The sequence below is a fragment of the Phyllobates terribilis genome, unplaced genomic scaffold (genome assembly GCF_046119375.1).
Source record: "Phyllobates terribilis strain yellow unplaced genomic scaffold, ASM4611937v1 Scaffold_1__5_contigs__length_1240528914, whole genome shotgun sequence".
NCBI classification, from domain to species: Eukaryota; Metazoa; Chordata; class Amphibia; order Anura; family Dendrobatidae; genus Phyllobates; species Phyllobates terribilis.
The window spans coordinates 48,916,578-48,944,238 of record NW_027362761.1 but is presented as its reverse complement, the minus strand read 5'-3'; positions in this window follow the sequence as shown (position 1 = coordinate 48,944,238).

Here is a 27,661-nt window from a genome sequence, read left to right as displayed (position 1 = left end):
AAGGTGAACCTTCGGCCAAGTCTGAGGTCCAGAGCACTCTGGAAGAGGTTTTCATCCAGGATATCTCTGTACTTGGCCGCATTCATGTTTCCTTCAATTGCAACCAGTCGTCCTGTCCCTGCAGCTGAAAAACACCCCCATGGCAGCATCATGCAACCACCATGTTTCACTGTTGGGATTGTATTGGGCAGGTGATGAGCAGTGCCTGGTTTTCTCCACACATACCGCTTAGAATTATCACCAAAAAGTTCTATCTTTGTCTCATCAGACCAGAGAATCTTATTTCTCATAGTCTGGGAGTCCTTCATGTGTTTTTGAGCAAACTATGCGGGCTTTCTTATGTCTTGCACTGAGGAGAGGCTTCCGTGGGGCCACTCTTCCATAAAGGCCCGACTGGTGGAGGGCTGCAGTGATAGTTGACTTTGTGGAACTTTCTTCCATCTCCCTACTGCATCTCTGGAGCTCTGCTACAGTGATCTTGGGTTTTTTCTTTACCTCTCTCACCAAGGCTCTTCTCCCACGATTGCTCAGTTTGGCTGGACGGCCAGGTCTAGGAATACTTCTGGTGGTCCCAAACTTCTTCCATTTAAGGATTATGGAGGCCACTGTGCTCTTAGGAACCTTGAGTAATGCAGAAATGAAATTCTTTTGTAACCTTGGCCAGATCTGTGCCTTGCCACAATTCTGTCTCTGAGCTCCTTGGGCAGTTCCTTTGAGCTCATGATTCTCATTTGGTCTGACATGCACTGTGAGCTGTGAGGTCTTATATAGACAGGTGTGTGCCTTTCCAAATCAAGTCCTATCAGTTTAATTAAACACAGCTGGACTCCAATGAAGGAGAAGAACCATCTCAAGGAGGATCACAAGGAAATGGACAGCATGTGACTTAAATATGAATGTCTGAGCAAAGGGTCTGAATACTTATGACCATGTGATATTTCAGTTTTTCTTTTTTAATAAATTTGCAAACATTTCTACATTTCTGTTTTTTTCAGTCAAGATGGGGTGCAGAGTGTACTTTAATGAGAAAAAAATGAACTTTTTAGAATTTACCAAATGGCTGCAATGAAACAAAGAGTGAAAAATTTAAAGGGCTCTGAATACTTTCCGTACCCACTGTATTTCATTTTTCTGTCTTTCAGGCAGTCTCAAATACAGAAATTTTATTAAGAGGTATGCATTTCTTAAAAAATACAGCATTCACAGCAACTCACTTTTCTTTCAGATTGACTTTTAAAAAGCAAATCTAAATAAATGTGGACCTTGGTATTTCCCACTTCATTTGGCAACAATAAACATAGTTATGTCCCTGTGCAAACACCAGGCTAAATATAAACAGTGCTATCATTATTATACAAATAGAACAAAACAGAAATTGTAGATTAGGTGTTGTTTGCAAATTAACTGATTAGGCAAGAATCTCTGATTTTAAGGTGCATTTACACTGCCCGATTATCCTGAATCGAGCATTCCTAGGAACAATCATTCACAAGAATAGTGCAGTCTAAACAGGCTAATGATTAGCAGACAAATGAGCAAAACACGTATTCACCGGGTAAAATAACAGAAGTTCTAATTGCCCCCCTCAAAAAATAATAAATAATATTTGATGGGGTCACAATCACAGAAGGACATATATCACAACTTTGCAGTCCTTACGAATAAATTTTTCTTCTATTGAAGCCCCTAAATTCCCCTTTCATTGCCCCCTTAAAGTATGATGCCGACAAACGTGCCTTTCCCAAACACAGCATGATTCCTACACAGTAAATTCCTCCACAGTACCTTCCTTACACACAGCATGATAACCCTACTGTACCCCCCCAAAAAACTAATCTCCCTCGACAAAATATGGTGACCCCCAACACAGTATGATTCCCCAAACTTTGACACCCAAACAGCCCTCCATACAGTATAATAGGCCTCTATGTATTATAATGGCCCCCACATCCCTCCACACAGTATGATGGTCCTAACACAACCATACACACTGTATAGTGGCCCTCACTAGTCCTCCAAACAGCATAATGGCCCCCACATAGCCCTCCACACAGTATGATGGACCCCACACAAACCTTCACGCTGTATAATTGCCTGCATACAGTATGATGGCCCCCACATTGCCCTCCAGACAGTATAATGGCCCTCACATAGCCTTGCAAACAGTAAAATGGCTCCACATAGCTTTCCAAACAGTATAATCGCCCCCACATAGCCCTCCAACAATATAATAGCCCCCACATAGCCCTCTAAATAGTGTAATGGCCCCCACATAGCCCTCCAAATCATATAATAGCCACCACATAGCTTTCTAAATAATATAATGGCCCCCACATAGCCTTCCATATAATATAATGGGCTTCACATTGTCCTCCATATAGTATAATGACCTCCACATTGCCTTCAATACAGTATAATGAGCCCCACATAGTCCTCCATACAGTATAATGGGTCCCACATTGTCTTCTCGACAATGTTTTTTCCTTTCTTCATTCATGGGAAAATGGGGGTCATTTGAACTTTTATATTTTTTACCTTTTTATTTTTTAAAAAATTTTCTTAATTTTTTTATATGATTTTGTTTTGTTTGATCAATACATACTGTAGTATTGCAGTATATAGTGAAAATCTTGGTTTACCATGAAGCTCTTCGGCTGTTATTGCAACCCATTGGTCCTATGTGATAGCGTCATGGGAGGCAAATGGCAGTCAGAGTGTGCGGGCACTGGTGCACATTTCATTTACAGTAATGCTGCTGTCAAAGATTGAATGGTTTAAATGGTTAACAGTTGCAGTCAGAACTCAGCGCCATCCGTGGCTGTTAGAGGCAGATACTGGCTATATAATAGCTGCCGTGTGTGAAGGGAGCTCAGCTTCTGAGATATTCCACAAACGAGGACCAATTCCCAGGACATGAATATAACATTCTATTCTGGGAACAGGTTACTTAATACACCCATATCTATCTTTGGCTTGGCTTGAAAAAGACCTATCTTTGTATATGTGTTGAAACGTCACTATCTTCCTGTATTTTGTGATGGATTAATAAAGAATACATTTTATTTCTTCACCTTGCATGTGGTGCCACTCTGTCATTGTTTGTTTGATACAGTGGGTACGGAAAGTATTCAGATCCCTTTAAATTTTTCACTCTTTGTTTCATTGCAGCCATTTGGTAAATTCTAAAAAGTTCATTTTTTTCCTCATTAAAGTACACTCTGCACCCCATCTTGACTGAAAAAAAAACAGAAATGTAGAAATTGTTGCAAACTTATTTAAAAAGAAAAACTGAAATATCACATGGTCATAAGTATTCAGACTCTTTGCTCAGTATTGAGTAGAAGCATCCTTTTGAGCTAGTACAGCCATGAGTCTTCTTGGGAATGATGCAACAAGTTTTTTACACCTGGATTTGGGGATCCTCTGCCATTCTTCCTTGCAGATCCTCTCCAGTTCCGTTAGGTTGGATGGTGAACATTGGTGGACAGCCATTTTCAGGTCTCTCCAGAGATGCTCAATTGGGTTTAGGTCAGGGCTCTGGCTGAGCCAGTCAAGAATGGTCACAGAGTTGTTCTGAAGCCACTCCTTTGTTATTTTAGCTGTGTGCTTAAGGTCATTGTCTTGTTGGAAGGTGAACCTTCGGCCAAGTCTGAGGTCCAGAGCACTCTGGAAGAGGTTTTCATCCAGGATATCTCTGTGCTTGGCCGCATTCATGTTTCCTTCAATTGCAACCAGTTGTCCTGTCCCTGCAGCTGAAAAACACCCCCATAGCATGATGCTGCCACCACCATGTTTCACTGTTGGGATTGTATTGGGCAGGTGATGAGCAGTGCCTTGTTTTCTCCACACATACGGCTTAGAATTATCACCAAAAAGTTCTATCTTTGTCTCATCAGACCAGAGAATCTTATTTCTCATAGTCTGGGAGTCCTTCATGTGTTTTTGAGCAAACTCTATGCAGGCTTTCACATGTTTTGCACTGAGGAGAGGCTTCTGTGGGGCCACTCTGCCATAGAGGCCCGACTGGTGGAGGGCTGCAGTGATAGTTGACTTTGTAGTACTTTCTCCCGTCTCCCTACTGTATCTCTGGAGCTCAACCACAGTGATCTTGGGGTTCTTCTTTACCTCTCTCACCAAGGCTCTTCTCCCACGATTGCTCAGTTTGGCTGGACGGCTAGAACTATGAAGACTTCTGGTGGTCCCAAACTTCTTCCATTTAAGGATTATGGAGGCCGCTTTGTAACCTTGGCCAGATCTGTGCCTTGCCACAATTCTGTCTCTGAGCTCCTTGGGCAGTTCCTTTGAGCTCATGATTCTCATTTGGTCTGACCTGCACTGTGAGCTGTGAGGTCTTATATAGACAGGTGTGTGCCTTTCCAAAACACAGCTGGACTCCAATGAAGGAGTAGAACCATCTCAAGGAGGATCACAAGGAAATGGATTGCATGTGACTTAAATATGAGTGTCTGAGCAAAGGGTCTGAATACTTATGACCATATGATATTTCAGTTTTTCTTTTTTAATAAATTTGCAAAATGTCCTATATTTGCTTTTTTTCAGTTAAGATGGGTTGCAGAGTGTACTCTAATGAGAAAAAAAAAACTTTTTAGAATTTACCAAATGCCTGCAATTAAACAAAGAGTGAAAAATTTAAAGCGGTGTGAATACTTTCCGCACCCACTTTATAATTGAATACTGGAAATCGTCCTCCATATGGCGTACCTGCATACAATTTCCACATATGGGTGATCACAGATGGTCGGTGCTCTCCTGACCTACTTTTTCTTTGTGAATACACTTGCTCAGTGAGACCGTCTACATCCTTTCATGCATGGCTTGTGCAGTTTTTATTGCTAGTACTCACATACATAGGCGGATTATAATGAGGGCAATCTGGGCTACCGCCCGGGGCCTCGGGCCTCGGGCTCCGGGGTGTCTATGGCCAGATTGCCCTCATTATATGTGCGGCGCCGCGGCACATACTGGCAGACAGTGGCGGGCAGGCCCCGGACCGCTCCCCCAGCAGCGGCGCACGGACGCTGCTTCTTCTCCGGCCGGGCCAGCACTGCAGCTGTTAACTTCCCTGTGCTGGCCCGGCCGCGTCACAGCAAGGAGACACGGCCCTGTGCGCTGCTGTGACGTCACGCAGTGCGCACCCGGCCTGCAGTGCTGCACCGGAAAGAAGCAGGAGGACTGAAGCCGAGCCGGGGGATGGTGAGTCTGTGTTTGTCTGTGTGTGTCTGTGTCTGTGTGAGAGAGTGTGTGTGAGAGAGTGTGTATGTAAGAGAGTGTGTATGTGTGAGAGTGTGTGTGTGTGCAGGCAGATATCATTGTGTGATGTCTGTTTATATGTATTTTTGTGTTTCAAATGTGTTTATGCGTGTATGTATATGTCTGTATATGTTTGTGTGTGCGTGACTGCGTGCGGCCTCCCGCTGTGTATAGATAGCGCCGTGTGGCCTCCCGCTGTGTATAGATGGCGCCGTGTGGCCTCCCGCTGAGTATAGATGGCGCCGTGCGGCCTCCCGCTGTGTATAGAAGGCTACGTGCGGCCTCCCTCTGTGTATAGATGGCTACATGTGGCCTCTTGCTGTGTGTAGATGGCGCCGTGCGACCTCCCGCTGTGTATAGATGGCTACGTGCATCCTCCCGCTGTATATAGATGGCTACGTGCGGCCTCCTGCTGTGTATAGATGGCACCGTGCGACCTCCTGCTGTGTATAGATGGCTACGTGCGGCCTCCTGCTGTGTATAGATGGCAACGTGTGGCCTCCTGCTGTGTATAGCTGGCTATGTGCGGCCTCCTGCTGTGTATAGATGGCTATGTGCGGCCTCCTGCTGTGTATAGATGGCTATGTGCGGCCTCCCGTTGTGTATAGATGGCACCGTGCGGCCTCCTGCTGTGTATAGCTGGCTATGTTCGGCTTCCCGCTGTGTATAGATGGCTATGTGCGGCCTCCCGCTGTGTATAGTTGGTTACGTGCGGCCTCCCGCTGTGTATAGATGGCTATGTGCGGCCTCCCGCTGTGTATGGATGGCTACGTGCGGCCTCCCGCTGTGTATAGATGGCTATGTGCGGCCTCCCACTGTGTATAGATGGCTACGTGCGGCCTCCCGCTGTGTATAGATGGCTATGTGCGGCCTCCCGCTGTGTATAGATGGCTATGTGCGGCCTCCCGCTGTGTATAGATGGCTACGTGCCGCCTCCCGCTGTGTATAGATGGCTACGTGCGGCCTCCTGCTGTGTATAGATGGCTACGTGTGATTCATATTGAGTCATACAATTAATGTAAGGCTACGTGCCCACGATGCAGAAATGGATTTTTTTTGAGCGTTTCTGCATCTCCCTGGCAAAAAAAACTCATGCGGATTGTACATGCGGATTGTACATGCATTTTTTCTGCCAGGGACATGCGGATGTGAAGCGTTCTTCACATGCATTTCTGCATGTGGGTTGACAAGCGCTTTCCAAACGATTTTAGCATCACTTGGAAAGTGCTTGACAACTTGGTCACACTATATAAATCCATGCAACCAGCATGGATTTATATAGTGTGACCGTAAAAGAATGGTAAAAAATAAAAAATATATACTTATCTTCTGATGGCCTGCCGGTATCAGCTGTCGCGTGACCCGTCACATGACTAAATGGCGTCACGGCAGGTCCTTTTCAGACCATCATGAGCTGCCGGCAAGCCAGGGCACATCAGATAAAGACACCGGGGGCCATCAGAAGGTAAGTATAATATTTATTTTTTATTTTATTCTTTTTTTACAGGTTCTATGGTACCCGGGTCCAGAAGAGAGTCTCCTGTCCTCCACACCCGGGTACCATCCGCACATTGAAACGCATGGATTCTGCATGTACAGATGCAGTGATGCGGATCCATGCGTTCCAATGCAAGTCAATGGCGGCGAAAACGCAGCGCTTCCGCACAATAATTGGTAATGCTGCGGATTTTTCCGCAATGATAATCCGCAGTGGAAATTCCCGCAGCATGTGCATAGCACATGCAGATTATCATTGGGGAACATGGCAGACCTTCTACCAAGCGTTTTTTAAGTGTTTCTGCAGCGGAATTGGGGGGCCCGTACCTTCTAAACTGCCCGAGGCCCTTGCTACTCTTAATCCACCCCTGGTCACATATGCCCATTTGCTCCCTAAGATCACCTGGATCCTTCCTTACATGGCCTGTGCAGTGTCTAATGCTGGTAGTCACACATGCTCAGTAGCTCAGTCAGACCTCCTGTATCCTTTCATACATGGCCTGGGTAATGTCTAATGCTGGTAGTCACGCATGCTCAGTAGCTCAGTCAGACCACCTGTATCCTTTCATACATGGCCTCTGCATTAGCTAGTACTTGTAGTTACACCTGTAACCTTTCATTAATGGCCTGTGTAGAGTCTAGTGTTGGTAGTCACACATGTCCAGTAACTCAGTAAGACTACAAAGATCCTTGCATTAATGGCCTGTGCAGTGTCTAGTACTGGTATTCACACATTCTCAGTAGCGCAGTCAGACCACCTTGTTACACCACTAAAAGAGGCTTTTCTTGAACAGCACAACCCACATTACGTGGACATTTTATGAGGGAATGGACAGAATAGTGACTCGCCCCCTGGGCCGTGGGGTACCCGGAACCGGGCTTCTGTACGATGCTGGGGGTAGTAGTGGCAACCCGATCCCGTGGCTCAGGGTGGTCAGACCAAATTGTGGCAGTCTATTTATCAGTGTTTTGAATGTCCGACTACGCCACCCGTGGATTGCGGTCAGGAAGGACCGCCGCTGCAAGGCAGACCGCTGAGGCTGGTGTTGGTGTGCAGCACAGGGGTAGGATAACTCCCCACGGGAAGAGTGTAGCCTCAGGGCAGTGTAGGTGGATGCTGGGGGTGATAGTGCAGGCTGCAATAGTAAGAGTTCAGAGTCCGCTTCAAACAGTCCAGGGTCTTTATTGTAGGTATTATTAATGACCCAACAGTGGCACCGGTTAGGAATGGGCCTGGGTGTCTGAGAGCATTCGGGCGAGCCCCACTGGTCAGGGTGAGTGTGTAGGCCTACCGTTCTCTCTATGCTCTTTCTGACTATCCCCCTCTTCGTGGTGTAATAGCCCACGTCCCTGAGCTGGCCGTGTACTTCTCGCCCGTATGGCTTGCAACTTGGGTTCCTTTTACCTTTGGCCTCTCTTGGCCTTGCTGGTCCCTTCTGTTGTGGTGGAGCCTCCGGGCTTCTTAGGCCAAAGGACATGAAATCCCTCGCGGATTGGTTCTCTGCTGTGGGACTTAGAGTCTTTACAGCCTCGGACCCCAATGTCCGGTTAGATTAATTCTTTGCCAGGACCAGCTCTCGGCGCCGTACGTCCCTGGCTAGCAGTTCCTCCACTGCCTCACGACCTCCTCAGCTACAGCTGAACTGTCCCTACTTCTCTGGGACTAGTCTCACTCCTGAGCTAGGTCGTCCAGTTCTCCCTAACCCTGCCCCCAGTTCCAGCTTTTATAGGGGCAGCCAGCTCCCCCTACTGGCATGGGACAGGAGGTGCTGTATGCTAATTGTCCCTAACCAGGGAACCTCCCTCCTGCTCTCAGACACAGCCTTTAATATTTGTGGCATCCAGACCTGGGGTGACACATTCCCCTCTAGTAAAATTTAGTAATCCGGACTAAACAGGAAACACAAATACAGGGTATAAATGATAACATAACATATTTACAAGCACATTTTGTCCTTAAGGTCACGGCGCTTCCGTGACCAGGTGTTCATATCACCCAACTAGGTGAAGTTTTCCACAGTGTGGGGACCTGTCCCTATAAACCCCAAGTTCCTGGCCTTGGGCGTGACGGCAAGGTAAAAGCTAACTACTTTGGACCACAAGGAGGCCACGCCGGACAGGTTTTTCTTCTGTGGCCATCTTCGCAAGAGGGCACCAAGTGCAACTATCTACATGGTAGTTCCGATTATTCACTGTTCATAACCTGTCAGTCCATTGTATCTAGGAAAACTGGAAAAACAGTATTAATAATCAGGTAACAAGTATAAAACATTTGCAATATACAGCATTTAGATCTTCCAGCGAGCTGGTATTTGACCCCTAGTGCTCCGGGTTGACCTGCGTAACCCACTGTCTGGTGGTGGTCTAACCTGGCTTTCCCCACTAGCATTTAGGGTACAGCTACTAGCTGGGTTTACAGGCAGGGCAGGCAGCTGTCTGCGGGTCCTTTGGCTTACCGCAGGCATGGCAGGCTCACTGTCAGCAGAGGGTTGACTCTCCTGGGCTGCTGGCATGGGTTCTTCTGCCTCCAGGGTTGCTTGTTCCTCTGATTCTTCCTGCTCTCCTGTAGGTTCCTCCTGGGTTGGTTGAAGGAAGTGTAGGACGGGTACCACTATTGCGTCACTTATCCGAGTCCAGGACCGGGGAAACTCTCCAAGAACTGTGCTGATCATTTCTTCCTTGTCCTCTGCAGGTTCAAGGTAATCTTGATCTTCTCCTGCACTCTGTAGTTGCTCGGGGCACCGTTTTAGGTGGTCTCTGGAGACAGTGCTAGTGGTTTCTCCTCCATCCTTGGTAATTACACATACCTTTGAGTTGTCGTGGTTGGACGGCAGTACTGTGTACGGGTCTCTCTCCCACTGGTCATCTAGCTTGTGAAGCTTTCTCTTCCACTTCAGGACCTGCTCACCAGGTTCCAGGGGACCAGCAGGGGCGTGTTGGTTGAAGAGCCTCTCTTGCTTTTCTCTCGCTTGAGCCAGACTCCTCTCCACACTCTCCTGTACCCTCTTGTACTGTAGCCGCCGTTCCGTATCCCAGTCCGCGTCTGGGGAGGTGTCATCGGGTGTCAGGACTCCCATCTCCAGGTCCATAGGCAACTTACCTGGTCTTGCTCGCATCAGGTAAGCCGGGGTGCAGTTGGTAGCATTCACCGGGATATGGTTGTATAAGTCTATCAGGTCTGGCAGCTTCTCCGGCCACAGGCTGCGTTCTTCCAGGGGCAACGTTTTGAGGAGATCAATGACGATATTATTCATTTTCTCACACAGTCCGTTGGTTTGTGGGTGGTAAGGCGTCCGAATCTTCTTACAGCCGTAGAGGTTGCAGAACTCCTGGAAGATTTCCGCCTCGAACGCTGGACCTTGATCTGTCAAGACCTGTTCCGGATACCCGTGTGGACGGCAGAAGTGTTGTTGGAAAGCTCTGGCCGCTGTTTGGGCTGTCAAGTCTTTAACGGGAACCACCACCAGGAACTGGGCATAGTGGTCCACTATTGTCAGGGCATAGACGTAGCCCGACTGGCTTGGAGCCAGTTTCACATGGTCCAGAGCTACCAGCTCAAGAGGCTGCCTGGTGACGATGGGCCTCAGGGGTGTCTTCTGGCTGGTACAGTTCTTCCTTCTGAGGTTACATGGGCTGCAGTCCCTGCACCACTTCTCTATGGCCCCTCTCATACCGACTCAGTAGAACCACTCTCTCAGTAGGAACTCCAGTTTCTTCCACCCGAACTGTCATGGTAGGCCTCCAGGACCATTGCTGCATCTCGTCTCGGGACCACTACCTGCCAGGTCAGCTCGTGCGTCATGTGCTTGACAAGCCTTCTGCACAGCTTACCTTCGTAGAGGAATAGCCTGCTTTTCTCCTTCCATAACTGCTTGGCTTCCTCTGGAGCGTCCGGGCCAGGGCTAGCGTCTGCCTGGGTCAACAGGTCTTTCACCAGGCGAATTGCAGGGTCACTATCTTGCGTTTCAGCCCAGCCGTGGTGGGGTAAGGGGTTGAACCTGACGGTGGTTAGGTCTTTGTCTCTTACCCGGTGAGAATACTGAGTGGCTCCATACCGGTGGAACGCAGGGAGCTCTACTTCCTCCAACTCTTCTGAGTCCTCTTCTCCTTCGGGTAGATGGGGCATTCTTGATAGGGCGTCTGCATTGGCGTTGGTTCTGCCTGCCCGGTATTTGATTGTGAAGTCATAATTTGATAGCCGGGCCATCCACCACTGTTCCAGGGCACCAAGTCTAGCATTGTCCAGATGTGTCAACGGGTTGTTGTCCATGTACACGGTGAACTTTGCGGAGGCCAGGTAATGTTTAAACCATTCTGTGACGGCCCACACCACTGCCAAGAATTCTAGCTTGAAGGAGCTGTAATTCTCCGGGTTTCTTTCAGTGGGCCTCAGCTTCCGGCTGGCATACGCTATCACTCGTTCCCTGCCCTGTTGGTTTTGGGACAGTACGGCTCCTAGCCCCACATTACTGGCATCGGTGTGGAGGATAAAAGGCTGGCCATAATCAGGGTAGGCCAGAACTTCATCCCCCGTGAGGGCCATTTTCAGCTGGCGGAAGGAATCCTCTTCCAACTTGTCCCACTTGAAGGGTGGCTTGTGACTTCTGGATTTAGACTGACCTATCAGGAGGTCCTGCATTGGAGCTGCCATCTTAGTGAACCCGGGGATGAACCTTCGGTAGTAGCCTACCAACCCGAGGAATTGCCTCACTTCTTTGATGTTAGAGGGGGTTGGCCAGTTCTTGATTACTGTAACCTTGTCGGGGTCGGGGGCTACTCCCTCAGCACTCACCACGTGCCCCAGGTACTGTACCTTCGGTTTCAACAGGTTACACTTTGAGGGTTTCACTTTCAGGCCATAGCCTGCCAGGGCTTCGAACACCTCCGCCAGGTGTTTTAGATGGTCCTCGTAGGTCTTCGAATATACAATCACGTCGTCCAAGTAAAGTAGGACTGTCTCAAAGTTTCGGTGCCCTAGGCAGCATTCCATCAGCCTCTGGAAGGTCCCAGGTGTGTTGCAGAGCCCGAAGGGCATACAATTGAATTCACTTAATCCCATCGGGGTGGTGAAGGCGGTCTTCTCCTTGTCAACCTCTGCCACAGGAACCTGCCAGTACCCGCTAATAAGGTCCAAAGTAGAGAAGAAATTAGCTGATTTTAGGGCTGCCAAAGACTCCTCTATTCTAGGTAATGGGTACGCGTCTTTGCGGGTGATACGATTAATTTTCCACGCACATTCTCATGGTACCGTCTTTCTTTTTCACCAGAACCAAAGGGGCTGCCCAGGGGCTACAGCTGTCCCTGATCACTCCCGCCTCTTTCATCTCTCTTAGAATGCCCTTTGCATTCTGATAATGTGCAGGGGGTACCGGTCTGTGTCTCTCTTTTATTGGTGGGTGGCTTCCCGTGGGGATGTGGTGTTCTACCCCTTTCACTTGGCCGAAGTCTAACGGGTGCTTGCTAAAAACTCTTTCATATTCGCGCACCACCCGATAGACTCCTTGTTTTTGATGCAGGGGAGTGGAGTCAGCACCCACGTGGAGTTTCTGGCACCAGTCCTCCTTGGGTTTCTGGGAGCCATTACCCTCCGCCTGGGGAGATGGAGGCAAGGGTTCCACGGCCCTGACAGCATTGTGTTCAACAGTATACAATTTGGCTAGTGTAGCGTACCGGGGCAAGTGTACTTCCCTTTCCCCAATGTTTAAGATCCGGACGGGCACCCTTCCATGGCGGACATCAACCACCCCCCGGGCTGTCAAAATGGTGGACCTGCTGTCTGAGTACACGGGTTCTACCATGGCTTGGTAGTCTCTCCCTCCTAACCCGATTGCAGTCCGACACCAGATCATCATTTCACTTTTGGGAGGCATGGCAATGGGGAACGGGTCGCTCATCCTCACGCTACCGATCTCACCACCAGACAGTTCTACCTGTTGCCGTCTCATCAGGGCTCTTATCTCTTTCTGGAGGACCCTCTGTTGGCTGGAGCTCGCATTCATTGCCACCTTCTGCAAAATTACAATTACTTTTGAAAGACAATTTTCAATCACGTTAGTACCCAAGGTTATTTTAGGGTGACTTTCTCGATGGTCAATGTCCACAATGATCACTCCCTGTGCCGGCAGTTCAACTTTACCAATCTTAATGGTCATCTCTCTGAACCCCACCTGCGGCACGGGCTGGCCATTGCTGACGATGATGCTCAAGTCATTGTATGGATAGCGGATTATGTCAGTGTCACTCCAATACTGCTTAAAAAGTACATAGGGGATGGTAGTTACTTGTGACCCGGTATCCAGCAGTGCACTCATGGGGATACCGTCCAGCACTAGGGGTAAAACTGGGCGTCCCCCCACGTACTTATCACACCAATTAGACGGGCCTGATGACCTTATGCCTGGGGGTTGGCCCTCTGCCCCAGGTCGGACCCATTTAAAGTACAGTACCTGGCTACGTGTCCCGGCTGGCTGCAACGGCGGCAAATCGGCTGTCCATCCTCAGTGTAACGGTCGGTGGGCCTCCCTCTGAATGACGGGATCCTCCTCTGTCGACGTCACGGCACATCCTCCGGACTGGAAGCCAGCTTGATTGGTCCTGAAGGGTCCATCTGTAATGACTGTACGGTCCTGGTCAATGCAGCAACACTCTTTGTTAGTTCTTGGACCTGATGGTGCAGATTTGCAGGCGGGGATGAGTTTAGGGCCTGCGCATCAGCCCCCACAAGGTCTGCAGGGTAGGGCGCTGCCCCCTGGTGGTAAGTGATGGCAGGGCGCCGGGAAGCTACAGCGCCACCCAGTGCGGGTTCTCGGAGCACCCGGATGGCCCTATCTTTGAACTGTGCAAAAGTCAAATCGGGGTTCTGTAGGGCCATGAGGCGCAGCTGAGTTCTGTGGGCGCTGGACAGCAGACCTTCTATGAACTGGTCAGTCAATAGTTTATCTGGATCCTGCACGCTGCCAGGGTCAGCTTGCTTAATTGCCCCCAAGGCTTCCGGTAAATTTAGGGCATAATCTCTGATGCTATCTTGAGCTCGCTGCTTACATCCATAGAACCGCATTTTGATTTCTGCTGAGGTACGGGTATCAAAGGTGTCCCGTAGACGGGTCAGAACCCCCCTTACAGTCCTTTTCTCCTCAGCTGTCCAAGACTTTACCTCCCGCTGGGCTTCACCAGTTAACTGCCCTATCAGTATGCTTACTTTCTGTTCTTCCGTCAGGGGATAAACTTTGAACAGGCTATACAGCCTTTCTTTAAAGTCGCCCAAGGTATGCGACTCGCCGGCATACTGTGGCAGCCAGGCCGCTCCGGGGATATAGGGCATGGAAAACGGCATCACAGCTGCAGCGGCTACGCTGGTGGTAGAAGGTCCCTCCGCGTCCGACATCTTCGTCCCCCCTAGTTAACCGTGGCCTACCTTCCGGCGATCCTCTTCTGTAGGCCGCGGCTCCGCTCGCGATGCTCTGGGCGAGGACCTTGCGTCGCTCGGTGATGACGTCGGCATCCACTGGATCTCCTTCCAGGACCTTGCGCAGCGTCTCAGCATAGGGCGAGGCTTCAGGTCTTGCGCGTTTTTGACGTCCACGCCCCTCTTCTTCCCGCGCGGCACCCTGAAGATGGCACCCAATGGCGGGAAACGGCTCCGATTGGCGGGAAATGGCCCCGAATGGCGGGAAACTTCACTCAAGTAAGTATAAAGTCTTTTTCAGGCATGCAATACCCGTTTGTGGAGGGTTGGTCACAATCCTGCCGACTACGCCAAAAGCTGACACCCCCTGGGCCGTGAGGTTCCCGGAACCGGGCTTCTGTACGATGCTGGGGGTAGTAGTGGCAACCCGATCGTGTGGCTCAGGGTGGTCAGACCAAATTGTGGCAGTCTATTTATCAGTGTTTTGAATGTCCGACTACGCCACCCGTGGATTGTGGTCAGGGATAACCGCCGCTGCAAGGCAGACCACTGAGGCTGGTGTTGGTGTGCAGCACAGGGGTAGGATAACTCCCCACGGGAAGAGTGTAGCCTCAGGGCAGTGTAGGTGGATGCTGGGGGTGATAGTGCAGGCTGCAATAGTAAGAGTTCAGAGTCCGCTTCAAACAGTCCAGGGTCTTTATTGTAGGTATTATTAATGACCCAACAGTGGTACCAATTAGGAATGGGCCTGGGTGTCTGAGAGCATTCGGGCGAGCCCCACTGGTCAGGGTGAGTGTGTAGGCCTACCGTTCTCTCTATGCTCTTTATGACTATCCCCCTCTTCGTGGTGTAATAGCCCACGTCCCTGAGCTGGCCGTGTACTTCTCGCCTGTATGGCTTGCAACTTAGGTTCCTTTTACCTTTGGCCTCTCTTGGCCTTGCTGGTCCCTTCTGTTGTGGCGGAGCCTCCGTGCTTCTTAGGCCAAAGGACATGAAATCCCTCGCGGATTGGTTCTCTGCTGTGGGACTTAGAGTCTTTACAGCCTCGGACGCCAATATCCGGTTAGATTAATTCTTTGCCAGGACCGGCTCTCGGCGCCGTACGTCCCTGGCTAGCAGTTCCTCCACTGCCTCACGACCTCCTCAGCTACAACTGAACTGTCCCTCTTTCTCTGGGACTAGTCTCACTCCTGAGCTAGGTCGTCCAGTTCTCCCTAACCCTGCTCCCAGTTCCAGCTTTTATAGGGGCAGCCAGCTCCCCCTACTGGCCTGGGACAGGAGGTGCTGTATGCTAATTGTCCCTAACCAGGGAACCTCCCTCCTGCTCTCAGACACAGCCTTTAATATTTGTGGCATCCAGACCTGGGGTGACACAATAGCAGGGTGCGCAAAAGTAAAGTATGCACTAGCAAGATGTAGACAAAGGGGCATTCTCTACAACATGAAAAAATATGTTTTGTTTGATTTCAGTAAATTAATGTTTAATAATGAAACAACTCCTTTAATTTAGTTCTCAAATCTTACAAAACAATCAATAAGACTACTGGAAAAATGGTAAAGGCTCCTAAACCTTTGCACCCTTGATAAATTTTATGCTTCATTTTTTATCACATTGCTAAACGCGGCTAAGAAACATTAATGGGGTGTTAACGTCTGCAGGAATATGTTATACTTAAGCTCTTTCATTGCAGATGTGCATTAACTCATTTTCACTTAGAAAGTCTAGAGAATATGTGATCTGGCAACGATTTCCTAAATTTTACCTTGAAAAGCTTTATGCCCAGTGGCGTACCGCCAATGGCGGCAGGCCATGCCGCTGCTATGGGGCCCGTGAGCCGGGGGGGCCTGTGAGCTGGGGGCCCTGAAGCAGCGGGGGAACGAGGATAGGTGAGTATTGTATTTACGGGGGGGGGGGAGGGGTTGCAGCGGCGGAGGAGCGGGCACACGCAGTAGCCGGCTGCTGCAGCTAACACGTGTGCCCACTGCTAAAGGGAAATTAATATTCCCTCTTCTCCACTCCCATGGGCGTGGAGAAGAATGAATATTCATTCTCTTTAGCAGTGGGCATGGAGGAGCGCTGAGCCACTGCTCCTGCTAACAGTGCTCGCTACTAAAGAGAATGCATGTGCATTCTTCTCCACGCCCATAGTCCTGGCGTGGAGAGGAGTGAATATGCCAGTAGCTCACATCAGTGTCTGAGAGCGTACGCTGATCAGATGATGACATGAGTTGCTGTCAGACAGGTTGCAGCACTGGAGCAGAGGTAGGAAGGAAGGTGAGTATAAGTGTTTGTTTTATGTGTGTAGTGATTGGGCCATACATACCAGGATTGGGGGATGAGGAGGCCAAGCATGCCAGGATTGGGGAAGGGGGGTGCCATACATACCAGGATTGGGGGATGAGGAGGCCAAGCATACCAGGATTTATTTATTTATTTTACTCACTTATATAGCACCATTACTTCCACAGCACTTTACAGACATTATGGGGACTGTCCCGATTGGGGCTCACAATCTGAATTCCCTATCAGAATGTCTTTGGAATGTGGAAGGAAAACGGAGAACACGGAGGAAACCCATACAAACATGGGGAGAACATACAAACTCCTTGTAGATGTTGTCCTTGGTGGGATTTGAACCCAGAACCTCAGCGCTGCAATGCTGCAGTGCTATCCACTGAGCCACCGCGCTGCCCTATGATTAGGGGATGAGGGGGCCATACGTACCAGGATTGGGGGATGAGGGTTGTCATACATACCAGGATTGGTGATGAGGGAGCCATGAGTACCAGAATGGGGAAACTTACCAGTAGCTGCTGCATTTTCCACCCTAGGCTTATACTCGAATCAATATGTTTTCCGAGTTTTTTGTGGTAAAATTAGGGGCCTCGGCTTGTACTCTGGTCGGCTTATTTAAAATATACGGTATTTTAAAATCAGTGAGTACGTGGTGCCCATAGTACTGCAGGACTGTGGGGTGTATTATACTATATGGGGGCTGCATTTTACTCTATGGGGTGTGTAATATTCTGTATGAAGGACTATGGGGAGTGCATTATATTCTATGGAGGACCATGGGAAGTTTATTATACTATATGGAGGATTATGGGGGGCGCATTATACTATATGGAGGATTATGGGTGGCGTATTATACTACAGCTCTGGCAAAAAAAACACTGAACAGTTTTCTGTTGGAAAGCATGTAAAGACTGGTGGAAAGCATGCCAAGACGAATGAAAACTGTGATTAAAAATCATGGTTAGTCCACCAAATATTGATTTCTGAATGATTGTTAAAACATGAATAATTTGAGGTCTGAAAGCACTGTTTCTTTTTTAGTATTTTGACGCTTTATTATTTGCTGCAAATAAATACAAAATTTTTAGCTTTGAATTTCGGAGACATGTTGTCAGTAGTTTATAGACTAAAACAACAATGTACATTTTACTCAAAAATATACCTATAAAGAGAAAAATCAGAGAAACTGAAAACTTTGCAGTGGTCTCTTAATTTTTGCCAGAGCTGTATATGGAAGGCTATGTGTGGCCATTCTAATATTTTGAGGGCTATGTGGGGACCATTATACTGTATGAAAGAAATTATATGGTCTGAAGGTTTGTATGGGGTCCATCATACTGTTTGGAGGGCTGTGTGGGGCCATTATACTGTTTGGAGGGCTAGTGCGTGCCACTATACTGTATGTAGGCCCATTATACTGTATGGACGGCTGTGTGGGAGGAGTCACAGTTGGGGGATCATACTGTGTTGGGGTCACCATACTTTGCCTTGGGAGTTGAGGTGGGGTACAGTAGGGTCATTATACTGCGTATGTGGAGGAATTCACCATGGGGGTATCATATTGTGTTTGGGAAGCACTTTTATTGGCATCATACTTTATGGGGGCAATGAAAGACGAATCTAGGAAGAAGGAAAATTACTATGTAAAGGCTGGAAAGTTGTGAGATCTGCTCTTCTGTGACACAAATATTTATTTATTTTTTTGTAGCGTGGCCCAATTAGAGCTTCTGCTATGGGGCCCCATGATTTCTATGTACCCCCTGTTTATACCAGCAACATTTACATATATACATAATTAAACTAATGAGACCGTTTTCTGTGTTTTATCTTTACAAAACTGGTCCCTCTAGTCCATCCAGTACAGGCAAGGAAAGCCTCTGTCTGCTGATTTATTTTAGTCAGTTCAACAACCCAATTACATAGTTTGTCATCTGAGGCACGCCTCATATATAGGAACAAAATGACGAATAACAAAATATATGTGATGCAGAGTTATATCTTAAAATGGTCAGATAAAATGTGTAGATTGAGAAGCATTTCTTACTAATTACGTTATTTATAAAACACTAGAGTTGGTGCGAAAAGATTTGCAGGCCTCTTCTATGGCCAACATCAATAATCTATGGTCACTGGACAGAAGCCCTGAGAGCCAACTAAGTTTCATGTGACATCATGACACACAGAAAAGTCAAGACATCGTGGGGGCCTTTTTTTTTTAATTTATTTTTCGAATTCTTTAAAATAATACAATCATAAGGCACAAAATGTGCAGAAGTAGAACAATAAAAAAAGGATAACGCTAATAGAAGCTCTCATAAAGAGCGAAAAGTCTTAACATTGAAAACATGAAGTCAATCCATGGCAATAGAACCAGATGTACATTAAAGAACAGGATATAAAATTCCATAATAACACAAAATAAGAGAAATATCATATCAAAAGAAAAAAAAGACAAGAAAATGAGATAATCAAAAGAAACGCAAGAGAAAGGAGGGGGAAGAAAGCGGGAAAGGAAAGGAAAGTTGTTCGGGCAAGGAATCCTATAACTATGGACTCATCTTTCCCCAATAAGGGCTAGATTTTCAGCAGAAGATCTAAATTCCATCCAATAAAACCAAGATTTGTAAAAACGTTCATAGAAGTTATTGACAGTAGAGGTGAGTTCTTCCACCAACATCACTTCATTCATTAGAAAACCAGAGGGAGACTGTCGGAGTGGAGTCTTTTTACCAAAATCGAGGGATGCACTCTCTTGCAGTCGCAATGCCTATATATCTTTAAAGGAATGTTGCAGTGATGGAGAAGGACAAGAGCCGGGTTTAAGTCAGATGTAAGATTTGTGATCCTATATATCACTAGTTGCACTTTTTCCCAAAAAGGAGGGAGAAACCTACAAGCTTGTATTACATACAAGATCCAAAGGAGAATGTTCATTTTAAAGATTGGGCTTCTAACAAATCATGTAAAAGCAAAGAGTAAGGAGTCTCCAGGGAATGAGGAGCACTTAGATATTGCACTGAAATTGTAGATAAGATGGGGGGAAAGAGACACCAAGAACTGTTTAAAATAGAGTAGAAGAAACCATCCGGACCAGGGTCTTTCTCACGGGGGCCTTTTAAATGGCGGGTGCACTCAGGATGCTGACATTTGATTGCCAGGTGAGGAAGTTCTCAGGACCATTGTCCAGCTGCCACAAAGTATCGATACTTAAATCTCGCAATAAGGACAACTGGCATTAAATTTACAATCATAAAACATTTCTATTTCTTTTCCCCAAAATATTTTTTTTTTCATGTCAAGGCAGTTTTGCTGTGCTTTTGCAGCGTTTTTTGGTGCATTTTATATGTGCGATTTGTCTACAGTACGTTTGATGAAGTTTGTTTTATTAACCATTACCGCATGGTTGTGTTCTTGCACTCTCATTGCTTTCTATGGTGAAACAACGCTGCAAAAATGCTGAAAGAATCGAAATGCTGCAGATTTAAAAAACGCAGCCGTTTTCCAATTCAGTCAGGAAAAAATAACCATAAGATTTCTGAAATCTCATAGCTTTTGCTGGTACTGTAAAAAAGAGCTTTTAATTTTCACAAAAAATGCTGCAAAAACGCAATGTGTGAACATAGCCTAAGTTTTTACCAAAAATTCACAAACTGCATTAAAAGTGTGTGCGGAATTTGCCACAAATACTGTATACCAGATAAATGGTGGGATCACTATGGAAAAGGGTCAACATGTGGTGGGATCACTATGGAAAAAGGGGCAGAGTGGAGTGAGCTCAGTATGAAAAAGCAGGCTGCGTGGGGTTGGCTCAGAATAAAAAAGGGGTCAATGTGGAGGTGCTCAGTATGGAGAAAGAGCAACATGGGCTCAGTATGGAGAAGGGTAAGGGAGACAGTTTGAGAAGGGGGCAGCATGGGGTGGGGACAGTGTGACGATTGTAGTTTATAAGTGAGGAGAGTGCGGTGTCTATAATAAGGGGGATGATGTGGTGGTCATAGTATGTAAGGGGGGACGGTGTGGTGGTCAAGGCATTAAAGGAAGGATGGTGTGGAGGTCATAGTATATAAGGGGGACCTTGTGGTGGTCAAGGCATTAAAGGAAGGATGGTGTGGAGGTCATAGTATATAAGGGGGACCGTGTGGTGGTCAAGGCATTAAAGGAAGGATGGTGTGGAGGTCATAGTATATAAGGCGGACCGTGTGGTGGTCATAGTATACAAGGGGGGCCGATGTTGTGGTCATAGTATACAAGGGGGTGGTGTGGAGGTCATAGTATATAAGAGGGGACGGTGAGGAGGTCATAATATATAAGGGGAGATGGTGTGGTGGTCATGGTATGTAAGTAGGGATGTGTGCTGGTTGAAGTATGTAATGGGAGACAGTGTGGAGGTCATAGTATATAAGGGAGGATGGTGTGGAGATGATATTATATAAGGTGGGGTGGTGTGGAGGTCATCGCATATAAATATAAGGGGGGATGGTGTAGAGGCCATAGTATATAAAGGGAGGGGCAGTGTGGAGGCCATGTACCATAAGAAGGACAGTGTGGGGGCATTTTTTGTGCAGGGATCACAGTGATGGGCAGTTATTTATCTGGGGAACAGTATAGGGCTTATTTAAAGGGAATCTGTCAGGTGATTTTTTTCATAGCATACTAATAGTATCCTGAAGTAGGGCTTGGACAGCCCTTTCAGAATATGTAACATTTATTGCTGTACCTTGCCCCGTTGTCTTACTGTAAGCTCCGGACAATTCAGAGTTGCGAGCCGGCTAGTCAAGAGAATGTAAATCAAAAGTAAATATTCACCCCGACCCCCGCCCATAATCCCACTCATCCCTCTGCGCCGATGTCAGTGATAGTTAGGGTACAGTCAGACAGACGTATTACTCGCAAATTACATAATCTAGTGAGCAGCTTCCAAACTGAAGTTCCTTAAGGAATGGTTGGGTCACTTCGCTTAACGACTTTGCATCTTTGGAAACCTGAAATGGTTAAAAGAAGCTTAAAGGTTTGAAGTTATGATCAACAAGTCATTTGTACACTGCAGCGCATATATTCAGTCTTTTCAGAGTTTATTTAGCACTTTTTCGGGTGGGTAACGGAGTGGATCCGCATGAAAAAGATGTTGTGTGCACATACCCTTGGTCTGACTAACCAGAAGAGGGCGTGACAACTTAAAGTGCCTAGGGCAGCATAAACACTAAATACGGCCCTGCATACAAGTCTATGGGTCCGTGAAAATCACCTAGTGTGCCATTTGTATGCTGTCCATGATTAACATTGTAATCTATAGGAGTTTTGTAATTTATTTATTTATTTTTTCATACATGAAAATTTGATGAAACACTGATGGTAAAAACTGACACAGCAACCAAAAACTGATGAAACTCGGATACAAAACACTGATGAACAACGATCTCTGCTGTAACACACAAGAAAAATCACAGAAGTCTGAATGAAACCTTATACAGACATTCTGATATGGATTGTTAAAGTAAATACACCGGTGTCATCAGGTCTAAGTGATGTATGTAGTAATGAATGCAGTTTTCGATTGTAAAATCTGGTGACCGATTCCCTTTCAGCAATTAAAAAAAAAAAATCACATCAAGCAAGATGGCCTTCTATTTTTGCTTTGCTAGTGGTGCAAGTTATAACTACATCACTTACATAAGGGACAAAGTAAGTGTGAAGGATGCCTTACAGTGCCTTGAAAATGTATTCATACCCTGTGAATCTTTGCACATTTTTTCAGATTGCGCCCACAAGCTTAAATGTATTTTATTGGGATTTTATATCATATACCAACACAAAGTAGCGAGTACTTGTTAAAGGAAATCCGTCACCACTTTTTGCTTTTTTGCTATGTAACCTATTACTATAGGCATACAGGTTATAGACTGCTGAGGGGACGGATCTCTGTATGCCTCATATCAGATGCCTTGTTGTTGAGAAATCCATTTTTATCACTTTATGTAAATTACCTCTTCAGGCTCTGGGGAGGACGCTGCCTGGAAGATAACTCTGCCTCTGTACCTCATTATCATGTGAATCGCCTCCCATAGAATCACTGTGTGCCTGTGACGTCGGGTTTTCGTCCTGTAGTCTTTCGTTCCTCTTTAGCATTCCACCCTTCTCTGGGCATTGGCTTCATGCTCCTACTGCGCAGATGCCGGCGAGTCACTGGTACTTCAGCTTCCAGTGTTTCTGCACACTGGAGAACATACTTGCTGTCACCTGACCGCCCACTCCTGGTGACAGCACCGGGGAATCCTCCCATCATGCAGTGCTCGCTGTGGAGATTCACAAGTCTACTGTCACATAGAGTGACTGCAGACTTGTAGCATAAAGCCGGGCAAACCCTTTTAAAATCAGATATTAATAAAAAAAAATCTCCATTCTGTTATTTTTTTCTGATTGTGGATTTCTTATTTTCTGCACATGAACAAATATTAAATTACTTATATATCAAATTAGAAAAGTGTTACACATGCCCGATGTCTTGCGGTTATATTTGACTCTTTCCTTCACTCCCCACATCCGATCGCTTGCTCGCTGATGTCACCTACACCTCAAAAACATCTCTAGAATTCAACCTTTTCTTACCTTTGACTTTGCAAAAACTGTTACTGTTGCTCTTATTCATTCTTGTCTGGATTATTACAACTCTCTACTAATCGGTCTCCCTCTTACTAAATTTTCCTCTCTCCAATCCGTTGTGAGTGTAGCAACCAAGATCATATTCCTCTCCAAACGCTACGCCGATGCCTCTATATTGTGCCAGCCATTGCACAGGTTGCCCATCCGCTACAGAGTCCAATATAAACTTATCACTCTTGCCCACAAAGGTCTCCACAGCTCTGCACCACCCTACATCTCCTCTCTCACCTCTGTCTATCACCCTACCCGCACCCTCCGTTCTGCTAATGACCCAAGACTAACATCCTCAATAATCCGAACCTCCCAGTCCCATCTCCAACACTTCTCGAGTGCTGCGCCAATTCTTTTGAATGCACTACCCAGGACAATTTGATTAATTTCCATTGCCCACAGTTTTATGCATGCCCTAGAAACACACTTTAGACTGGCCTATTGCCTCACCTCACTTATGTAACTACACCTGTTTTGCCCTTCCAAAATTTTCTTCCAGATCTCATCCCTCATAGAATCTGTTTTCACGCTGTCCATGCACTTCATAGCCCTCTGTGTCTGTACTCCACACATACTGGCTGCTGACCAGATCATGCAGCATTATGTGCATATGTGGCACCCCAGGGGTATGGTTGCCACAGTGGTAGAAATACCATGTCTGAGAGCGAGCATGGGTTTTCCTGGTCAGGAGCACATTTGCAAGCAATGCCTCCTGCCCCAGTCCAGGAAGGGGAGGAACCTGCCCTTTATAAACTGGATCTGGGGCGGGGTTAGACAGTCTAGTTCCAGAGGAAGGGACAGAGCAGCAGCAAGGAGCTCTGTAGGAGCCAGGAGCTGAAGGCCAGGGGCTGGAGCAGAGAGCTCGTCCTGGCAGAAGACGCAGAGAACCAGACACCGGAGTCCGAGGCTGTGGGGATATTCACATCCAGTAGCAGAAACCACCTGGCAGGGGATTTCAGGTCCTCTGGCCATAGAAAGCCCGGAGGCTCAGTCACACGCAAGGGACCGGCACCGCCATCGAGGAGCGGAAGGAACCAAAGGCCCCAAGTCACCAGCCATACGTGTGAGCACCACACGGTACACTCAGGGACGTGGGCTACTACAGGACTACAGCAGGGTAGCCAGGAAGAGTGCAGTCAGACGGGAAGGCCTACACCTCCACCTGGCCAGGGGGACTCTTGTTTGCTCACAGACTGACCAGGCCTCTAATGTTAGCCAGTACTCCCGGCAGGGCCTTCTTCATTACCAACAGTAAAGACCCTGAACTGCACTGCAAGGACTCTGAGTCATTTCTGCTGCGCCCGTGCATCACAACCCTCACCATCTACACACGCTGCCCTGAGGCTATACTCCCTCTGCTGCGCACACAACATCAGCCTCAGCGGTCTGTCCCGCAGCGGCGGTTCTCAGTGACCGCAATCCACGGGTGGCGTAGTCGGACATTTAAACATTGAAAACCAAGTAAACAGATCCGCCACTGGTTTGACCACCCTGAGCCACGGGACCGGGTCGCCGCCACGGAGACTACAATCCCCAGCATTACACCGAGACCCGGCTCCGGGTATTCCCCTACACACACGGCCCAGGGGGCGCGTCAACTTTGGCGTAGTCGGCAGGATTTCGTGCCCGCAACCACCGGGTACTGCGTGCCTGAAGAAAGACTGTGATACTTACCGTGGTGAAGTTTCCCGCCATCCGCAGCCGTTTTCCCGCCATCCGCAGCCATTTTCCCGCCATTGGGCGCCATTTTCGGGACATCGCGCGGGAAGAAGACGGGCGTGGACGCCAAAAGCGCGCGAGAGCTGAAGCCCCGCCTTACCCACTGACGCTGCGCAAGGTCCTGGAAGGAGCCCAGCGGACGCCGACGTCACCAGCGCGCGACGCAAGGTCCTAGACCCCGACAATCGCCTGCGGAGCCGCGGCCTACGGTGAAGAAGCAACGGAAGGTAGGCCACGGTTAACTAGGGGGGAGGAAGACACCAGGAATGGAGGGAGCTCCCACAGCCAGCGCGGCTGCTGCCACAGTGATGCCGTTCATGATGCCGTATATCCCCAGAGCGGCATGGTTACCCCAGTACTCAGGGGAGTCGCATACCCTGAGCGACTTTAAAGAAAGACTGTATAGCCTATTCAAAGTATACCCCCTGTCCGAGGAACAAAAAGTGAGCATCCTGACAGGCCAGTTAACCGGAGCGGCCCAAAGAGAAGTGAAGTCCTGGTCAGCCAGGGAAAAGGGGACTGTAAAGGAAATACTGGCCCGTCTAAAGGACACTTTTGATACCCACATCTCAGCAGAGATCAAACTAAAATTTTATGGATGCAAACAGCGGGCACAAGACAGTATACGGGACTATGCTTTGAATTTGCAGGAGGCCCTGAGAGCCATTAAGCAAGCAGACCCTGACAGCGAGCGGAATGAGGATAAGCTGTTGACTGAACAGTTCATTGAGGGTCTACAGTCCAGCGCCCACCGAACCCAGTTGCGTGTAATGGCCTTGCAGAACCCTGATTTGGACTTTGCGCAGTTTAAAGACAGGGCCATCCTGGTGCTCCGAGAACCGGTACCAGGTGTCGCTGTAACCCACAGGCGCCCTGCTATCACCTATCACCAGGAGGCGGCGCCCTTGTCTGCAGAGCCTGTGGGAGCTGATGCACAGGCTTTGGACAAAGCCCCGGCTGCAGACCTGCACCATCAGGTCCAAGAGCTAACCAAAAGCGTTGCCGCGTTAACCAGAACTGTGCAGTCTTTACAGGTGTCCTCTCCAGGAAAGATCCAGCTGGCTTCCAGTCCAGAGGACATCCCTTGGCACCGACAGAGGAGGATCCCATCATCCAGAGGAAGACCCAGCGACCGCTAGGACGAGGACGGACAACCCATCTGCTGCCGCTGCAACCAACCACGACATATGGCAAGGTACTGTTATTTAAACGGGCCCAACCTGGGGCAGAGGGCCCACCCCCAGGCATAAGATCATCAGGCCCATCGAGCTGGCGTGATAAGTACGTAGGGGGACGACCGGTCTTGCCTGTGGTGCTGGATGGCATTCCTATGAGTGCACTACTGGACACCGGGTCACAGGTAACCACCATCCCCTATGTGCTTTTTAAGCGGTACTGGAATGACTCAGATATTACCCGCTACCCAGATGACGATTTGAGCATCATCGCCAGCAATGGTCAGCCCGTACCGCAGGTGGGATTCAAGGAAGTGACCATAAAAATTGGTAAAGTTGAACTGCCCGCGCAAGGACTGATTATTGTGGACATTGACCTTCGTGAAAGCCACCCTAAGATAACCTTGGGTACTAATGTTATTGAAAATTGTCTTGCAGAGATAATTGTCATATTACAGCAGGTTTCGGTGAATCCCAGCTCCAGCCAGCAGCGTGTCCTACAAAAAGAGATCAGAGCCTTGATGAAAAGGCAACAGGTAGAACTATCTGGTGGTGAGATTGGTAGCGTTAGAATGAGTGACCCATTCCCTATCGCCATGCCCCCAAAAAGTGAGATGATGATCTGGTGCCGGACTGCAATCGGGTTAAGAGGAAGGGACTACCAAGCCATGGTAGAACCCGTCTACTCAGACAGTAGGCCCACCATTTTGACAGCACGGGGGGTGGTCGATGTACGCCATGGGAGTGTACCCGTCCGCATCCTAAGCATTGGGGAAAGAGAAGTATGCTTGCCCCGGTATGCCACTCTAGCCAAATTGTTCACCGTTAACCAAAACTCTGTAAAGGCCGTGGAACCCTTGCCTCCATCTCAATCAGAGGAGGGTAATGACTCCAAGAAACAAATGGAGGACTGGTGTCAGAAACTGCATGTGGGCACCGACTCCACTCCCTCACACCACAAACAGGGAGTCTACCGGGTGGTTCAGGAGTACGAAAGAGTTTTTAGCAAACACCCGCTAGACTTTGGGCAAGTAAAGGGGGTAGAACACCACATCCCCACGGGAGACCATCCACCCATAAAGGAAAGATACCGACCTGTACCCCCTGCACACTATCAGAATGCCAAGGGAATGTTGCGAGAAATGAAGGAGGCTGGGGTAATCAGGGACAGCTGTAGCCCCTGGGCAGCTCCACTAGTTCTTGTGAAAAAGAAAGATGGCACCATGAGAATGTGTGTAGACTACAGGAAGGTCAACCGCATCACCCACAAAGATGCGTACCCGTTACCTAGGATAGAGGAATCTGTAGCTGCATTAAAGTCTGCTAACTTCTTCTGCACTTTGGATCTTACTAGCGGGTACTGGCAGGTTCCTGTAGCAGAGGCCGACAAGGAGAAGACCGCGTTCACCACCCCGATGGGCCTCAGCGAATTCAACTGTATGCCGTTCGGGCTCTGCAACGCACCAGGAACCTTCCAGCGGTTGATGGAGTGCTGTCTGGGGCACAGGAATTTCGAGACGGTCCTGCTATACCTGGACGATATCATCGTGTATTCCAAAACATATGAGGACCATCTGAAACACCTGGCAGAGGTGTTTGACGCCCTGGCAGGCTACGGCCTAAAGGTGAAACCCTCCAAGTGTCATC